Source organism: Rutidosis leptorrhynchoides, chromosome 3 (assembly GCF_046630445.1).
Source record: "Rutidosis leptorrhynchoides isolate AG116_Rl617_1_P2 chromosome 3, CSIRO_AGI_Rlap_v1, whole genome shotgun sequence".
In the NCBI taxonomy this organism is placed as follows: Eukaryota; Viridiplantae; Streptophyta; class Magnoliopsida; order Asterales; family Asteraceae; genus Rutidosis; species Rutidosis leptorrhynchoides.
In genome coordinates, this window is record NC_092335.1 from 694,607,963 (window position 1) to 694,615,967 (window position 8,005).

The 8,005-nt window shown below is 33.7% G+C and overlaps 1 long non-coding RNA gene across 1 annotated transcript; it reads right to left on the bottom strand.

Moving 5' to 3' along the window:
* Positions 1 to 6,122: 6,122 nt before the first annotated feature.
* LOC139899552 (uncharacterized) lies at positions 6,123 to 7,233 on the bottom strand. The gene is made up of 3 exons (XR_011777567.1): positions 7,117 to 7,233; positions 6,959 to 7,027; positions 6,123 to 6,430 (listed from the first exon to the last, which is right to left on the bottom strand). It is a non-coding gene; the product is annotated as an uncharacterized lncRNA (long non-coding RNA).
* Positions 7,234 to 8,005: the final 772 nt, after the last annotated feature.

Here is an 8,005-nt window from a genome sequence, read left to right on the forward strand (position 1 = left end):
ACGTATACACTGGGTCGTGGATTGATTCAAGATAATATTTATCAATTTATTTCTGTACATCTAACTGTGGACAACTAGTTGTAGGTTACTAATGAGGACAGCTGACTTAATAAACTTAAAACATCAAAATATATTAAAAGTGTTGTAAATATATTTTGAACATACTTTGATATATATGTATATATTGTTATAGGTTCATGAATCAACCAGTGGCCAAGTCTTACTTCCCGACGAAGTAAAAATCTGTGAAAGTGAGTTTCATTTGCTCCCTTTTTTTACTCATTACATTTTTGGGTTGAGAATACATGCAAATGCTTTATTAACTGTTTTACAATATTTATATGTATGAGTTTCATTACTCCCTTTTTAAATGCTTTTGCAATATATATTTTTGGGACTGAGAATACATGCGCTGCTTTTATAAATGATTTACAAAATAGACACAAGTACATGAAACTACATTCTATGGTTGAATTATCGAAATCGAATATGCCCCTTTTTATTAAGTCTGGTAATCTAAGAATTAGGGAACAGACACCCTAATTGACGCGAATCCTAAAGATAGATCTATCGGGCCCAACAAGCCCCATCCAAAGTACCGGATGCTTTAGTACTTCGAAATTTATATCATATCCGAAGGGTGTCCCGGAATGATGGGGATATTCTTATATATGCATCTTGTTAATGTCGGTTACCATGTGTTCACCATATGAATGATTTTTATCTCTATGTATGGGATGTGTATTGAAATATGAAATCTTGTGGTCTATTATTATGATTTGATATATATAGGTTAAACCTATAACTCACCAACATTTTTGTTGACGTTTTAAGTATGTTTATTCTCAGGTGATTATTAAGAGCTTCCGCTGTCGCATACTTAAATAAGGACGAGATTTGGAGTCCATGCTTGTATGATATTGTGTAAAAACTGCATTCAAGAAACTTATTTTGTTGTAACATATTTGTATTGTAAACCATTATGTAATGGTCGTGTGTAAACAGGATATTTTAGATTATTATTATTTGATAATCTACGTAAAGCTTTTTAAACCTTTATTGATGAAATAAAGGTTATGGTTTGTTTTAAAATGAATGCAGTCTTTGAAAAACGTCTCATATAGAGGTCAAAACCTCGCAACGAAATCAATTAATATGGAACGTTTTTAATCAATAAGAACGGTACATTTCAGTAGCCCACAAGCATCACGTCTTTGATGAAAATAGGTAAAATACTCAGGAATCGGAGTTTTGGAAAAATTCACTATACCTTGAAATATACGAAGAAACAAAGGTTTGCGCATTCGATAACGTCTACGAAAATAATCGTCTGGAAACGTACAATTGTCGAAAAAATAATCATTCCATAAAGCTTTTGCGCGGCCTTCACGATCTCTATATAAATATCTTCTCGGTGCCCTTGGTACGGGTTCACTTTCTTCATCATCGTTTAACTCATCTAAATGTTCAAGTCTTGCGATATCTTCAAGCGCTCGATTATTTGTGGTATTCAAGATCGTTAATACCAAATTTATATCGGGATTGGAATTTAGGTTATTTGGATTCATTTTAATTTATAAAATAATTGATAATTTGAGATAGATTTGATGTTGAGTATGAAATGTATGTGAATGAGATGTGTGTGTATGAAATTGAAGGAAATATGTGTGTATATATAGAGTTTAAAAAAGGAAAAAAAAATAAAAAAAATATATATATTAATCTCCAACGGCAAAAAATTTGACCGTTGGAGTCTGATTTTGTTCAAATGCTCCGTCCACAGAAATGACCAAAAAGCACGAACGGGAGCACGACTGGGTGGACGATGGCCTGGGCGGCCCCCTGAGCGGATTACTGCCAACGGCGCCCAGGTGGGCGGTGGCCTGGGCGACTGGGTGGACGGCAACGTTGGGAGCAACCTAAATACTGAAGTGTATTTTCACTATTAATCTCACACACTGGATCACAATTACAACAAAGCATTCCCATATCCATGAAACATAAAGCTCTATATTTTTCAAAGCAACAACTATCCACAATTTTGTCAGATAAATCTTCACGAATGAATATAAGCTCAACCTTACCAAGTTTTAATTGTCACTTACGCATTGCCCTAACAGCTCACAAAGCCAACAAAAATAACAAACACACAACTGATCTTGGTTTAAAGAAACCAATAGCTCACCATCAAAGCTTATAGTAAATCTACAAAACCAATATGCTCTTTGTTCAAAACTTTTTACCTAATATAATATTGGTATTTACTGTTGAGATTTAATCAATAAATCTTGAGACTAGTGTACATCTATGTAATATTTTATCAACAAATGTATCCTGTTTTATTGATCATTTGCAAGAATAAGTGACTGAAAATGATGCACTTGATCATCTGGATAACCTTACATTCGTCATGTGGCATTATATACTAGATTAAATGGAATGAATTATTGAAGAGACAAAATTACCCTCACATGTGTGACACATGTGATGGGTTAACTTTAAAAACATAACGGAAGTTAAGTTGGGGTACCAACTAAGAAAGTTAAGCAAATAATAGGTACCAACTATGTAAAAAATAAAGTTTAGGTGTTGTCAAGAAAATGTAAACAGATCATAGGTACCAACGGCGTAATTTTTTCTTTTAAAAAAAAAATGTAAATACGATTACTCGGTGATTATTCACTTCAATGTTAATCTTGAAAAATTGTTCTTACATATTGTTGATACGTATTTCCATTATTTCCGACCATGTAGCATATAGAGGGGCGACTCTACATTTCTATTCTACACTATTTCCATTGTTTGTTTGGATGTACGCTTGTTTGCTTTTCTGCATGCCTTGGTTTGTATGTATGTATTTTTGTATGTTTGTATATTTATATGTATGTATGTATGGTTCTATGTTTTGGATGTATGTATATTCGTATGTATGTATGTATGTATGTTTTCTATCTTTGTATGCGTTTGTAGGTTTTCCCGTATGTAGGAATGCATGTAGGTAGGTATCTATGATTGTACGTTGGTATGTTTATGTAGGTTTGGGTAGATACGGTTTTATGTTTGTTTGTAGGTTTATTTTTTTTTATTTGCTTGCTACGTTGTGTTTTTATCTGTTTATGGACATAAATGTTTTTTGCTCCTTTAGGGCAGCTTTACTTTATACACCTTGTGCTCCGAAGAACACTCTAAGGTCCTTTTTTTTTTTTTTTTTGATACGGCTATGTTTCGGGAACCATCAGCAAGCGTCTACTTATTGACGAGTTGACTGTAGCTTAGAGCCTAAATCGAATCCCAGACAACACTTAAAACCCATGGAAATTTGTTCCACCATTTTCATGGCGTCGACATTTACTTTTTACGAGTTATTTATTTATTTATCAAATTTTTTTTTTGTGTGGCCGGATGTCCGTTAGAAGCAATCTCTTTATCCGTCGAACATAGAGAGAGATGACTTTCTCTACCCTTGGGAGTGTTTCACTCGGGGTGGTGAAATGACTTCTCTTTGTCCTAGGGTAGAGGAAGGATTGTCTAAGTCCCACCTCCCCCATACCCTACATGTGTGAGATTGGGTATTGTTGTTGTTGTACTATTTCTTGTTGGGTCTCATGACTCCACTAATTTATTCTTTTTTTAATTAAATCAGCATAATCGTATAGTATAACTTACTAAATTTAACTATGAGGTTCGATATATTTGTAGGATTTATAGTTTTTAACTATGAGGTTCTATATATTTGTAGGATTTATGATTTTTTTTAAGGTGAACAACTACTAATTATGAAATGTATTTTATAAAAAAAATCAGGAACCTATTGCCTATTGAATTATAGATTTCCTCTATCAAAGATACTGATCTATGTGCTCTTTTATCATTTTGAAAGAGGGATTGGCTTTTTAAGAGATGTTTTTGAGTCTAATAAGAGCTAGGGTACCGAAAATTTGGTTGGCTTGTGTTTAAAATAAGTACTAAAAATCAAGTATGAAATAATAAAAGCTCCGTTAGATCTCTGGATTGATGGTTGAAGGGTGACGAACCCCTTTTTGTTCTACATAGGTAAGTTCAAAGAACGAGAGTCGAGTATCACTGCAGGTAGACTGTACTTTTTGAGGGGTAGATTGTCGAATGACTATTATTTTTGGGACAACGTCCCTGTAGACCCGTCTCACGGTTCATAAACCGTAGGTTGTTTAGTCAATCTCATGATCTAAGATGCTTTTGACCAATTAGTTGTGAAGGGTTTACCTAATACATATTGTCATTGACTTTAAGGATCATGTGTGAACACTGCGTGTTTGCTAGGTGGATGGAGATGAGAGCATGGAGATGGACGGACATGATGTCTTGCGACTTGATGTCCTGTGACGTGAAATCTTGTGTCATGAAGTCTTGTGTCTTGAGAAAAGTGATGTCATGTGTCATGATGGCCTGCGACTAGGGATGATAATGGATGTCCGGTCTATCAGAGATATCCACCTGATCTTATCTTTTTAGGTGGATATGAATGATGAGTGAATATAGATACGGATGATGTGGAAAATTAGTGGATCGGATATGAATGAAAATTTATCGTTCACGCATATATTATTTTGTCACCTGAAATACATATTTAGATATAAATATATAGATATTTACCAAAATTTATGCATATAAAATTACATTTCCTTATATAAACTATAAATTGTAAAGATACGACTGTGTAAATATTACTAAATTAATATGTATTTTACATATCTAACGTTATCTCAATTTTTGTTTCTTTTTATTATCGACATCTAACGAACCAAAACGCATACAATAATCCGTATATGTATTTTGGTAAAATTATGTATGGATATGGATAATATCCGATAACCCGTTTAATCCACATATATGGATATGGATGGATGAAAATAAAATTAAATGGATATGGATAGGGATATAGATTTTAAAAATAAATGAATATGTATATGAATCTGACATCACCCGATCTATATCCGATCCATTGTCATCCCTACCTGCGACTTGATGTCTTGCGACATGATGGCCAATGACTTGGAAGGGTGAAGTAGGGTTGATCAAAATTATCTAAATAACGAAACCGAACCGACACCAGTACCGTACCGATAGGTAGTTGGTATCGGTTCCGGTTTCTTGAATTTGGATTTCTTCGGTTTCGGGAGAAACTTGTACGATACCGGTAATCTGGTACCGCTTTTATTTATTTGTATGTAATAGCTTATACGCTTGCTATATGTGTGACTCGAAAATTTCAGTTTTGAAAATTAAACACAAAAGATCTCATTCATCCCACACAACAAATGCATTTACCCGCACGTAAATCAATTCTCTGACCATGATGATGAGGACATGGATAACACACTAAACAAATTTGATTGACCATTAGAAAAAAGAATATAAATTCAAAACAGAACAAAAAAATGCCGCACAAATACAACGTTTAAGCTGCATGCTTTGGCAGCTATGTTTACCCTCATTATTTATTACGGTAGGAGTGAAACTTAACGGGAATATAATTACGTGTATGTATAATAATAACATTATAGTTTCCCTTTGAAAAAAATTCGGTGCCAAGTAGGTAAATACCGCTCCCGTATCGGTACCGAAACCGGTAATATAATTTCAGTACGGTTTTTTGGTTCTCCATTTTACACATTTTCGGTTTCGGTACTATGCGGTACCGGTAAGGTTCTGGTACCGATCTCATCCCTAGGGTTGAAGGCTGAATGAGTCTCAAATGATCTTGAACAAGCATGGTGGTCAGCCGCGCGTTGCGGCGGCCACCTTCAAATGCATTAGCAACAAATGTTAGTAGAAAAGTTGAATACAAAGTAGAGAAGTACCTTGAAGCACCAATGGATAAATATCGAAAATAATTAGAACTTGCAGCAACATTGCCTGAAGTAAATGAGGAAGCACATGTAGCTACAAATACAAACACACAACTAATTATGTTACAAACACACATCTAATTATGTAATAAGCCAAAAATGTTGCATACTTTAATCATCTTCAACATATAATAAAATTTAAGATCAATAAAAAAAATCAACGTTAACCATGAAATTAAGTTTTTTATTGCGAATATTTAAAGCAAAAATAGTATTACCACATCAAAGCAGTACAAAAATGAAGATGGTGTATAACCCATATAACACAAACCGAGACTACTGTCTTCCATCACACACGATAGTACATGTTCCAATGACGTATCCTTTTAGGCCTGCAATAAGTTAAATATAACTCCACACAACAGACTAAAACAATAGCTGAAACTGGATTGCCTGACGTTCAGTTGATCAACATTGTGTATTAGCTGTGGTGCTGAATCAATATCCATCACATCATCCACGAATAGTAGGCTAACTTGCTCTGACTCACAGTCCTTCAGAATATCTTGTTTCTCCGAATTTAGTAGTGCCATTAGATTCTCCTGGAAACGAAAATGAAACAAAAATAATGTTACAAGTATGCAGATAAAATCATAAAATATGGTCATCTTCTTAAATTCTAGATTTCCCCTCCGAAACAACTAACCATAATATCTAACCTACTTCTATACTATGTTATGTTCGCAGCAGCAAACATCTTTATTTTCCATCCTTTCATCTCCTTATCACACCCTTGTGATTGTGATTTCTGCTGTAAAATAAGTAAAAATAAAGAATGCAATAGCTAAAGTGTTGATGAACTATTCCAAGTGTCTGTAGTAAGCTTATGATAGATTAACTTATAAGGTAACCTATTATAACAAATGAAAATGAAAATGGGCACTATTATCCTTCATATAAATTTATACTCAGTAGCAAAGTATAACGTCAGTATCAATACTAAATATGTGTAGTGTTATACATTAACTACATAAACTTATATTATGGCATGAGTAGCTAAGTGTTAATTTATATCATATGTAATGTATTTTATAGAATCCTCTATAGTAAATTTAAGATTTAAGGTCAACCTCTTTTTCTGTGATATTTCCATCTTAACAATGTGTGCACCCATGTCCCTCTTTTTCTCATACTCCAGCCTGAAATCAAAGATTAATCAGATGAAGATTTGAGTAACAGAACACCAAAAATGGTATAAATATGGTCTCAATACATGATAAGCTCGTACTTAAGGCGAAGACGAAGTCAAGATATCATTTAGATATTAATCCAAGTAAGCTGATGAATTCCAGATGGATGATTGTATGAGCATCGGGGTGACTCTACTTCTTAAAGACCTGTCATTCAAAGTGAAATAACTATAATCAAATGGGCCTACTAATGTAGCATATAAATTCACCATGTTTAATATTTGGCCCATAATAGTTTAGCCATCTCAATCTGCAGCTTCTCCCACATCTTTTTAAACTTTCAATTATTCTAGGGCAAATTACTTAAAAAGGTAGGATAAAAGTCACAATTTCTCAATTTCTCAATAAAGGTAATATCATTTTTTTCTTTGACCATAAAGGTATATGATTTCAATTTAGTGTCTAAAAAGTTATATGATTGAAAAATGGTTGCAATTGGGATAAAAATCGACAGGTGACATTTTTAATTAATTTATTTGATGACTTGTTAATTCCATGTAATTTCCATGTCATTTACAATTTCCATGTCATTTCGTAATTCTTCATCTCCTTGAACCTTGTTTACCCAAATCTGTAAATTTCTAAAAACTGAATCACACAAACTTATACCAAAACATATACACATGAATCCTAATTTTACAACCCCCGTATTTTTCATGCTTGGATATTCATCCAAAATTAATTACAGTTCTTTCTTAGATAACACATCAAATCACCCAATTACTTATGTATAACCCAACAGAAACAACCACACTTGTCTAGTTGTCTACCAAACTATCACTGTTTTTGAAATTTAGTCATCCTTTAGATTAACCACCATTACCGCCACCACCTACCTTTACCTTCACACCAAGAACACCACTCGAAGACTCGTGTACCGAGAGCCTTGTTGGTCAATGTGTTCGATCTTTTGTCCAGATCTTAACG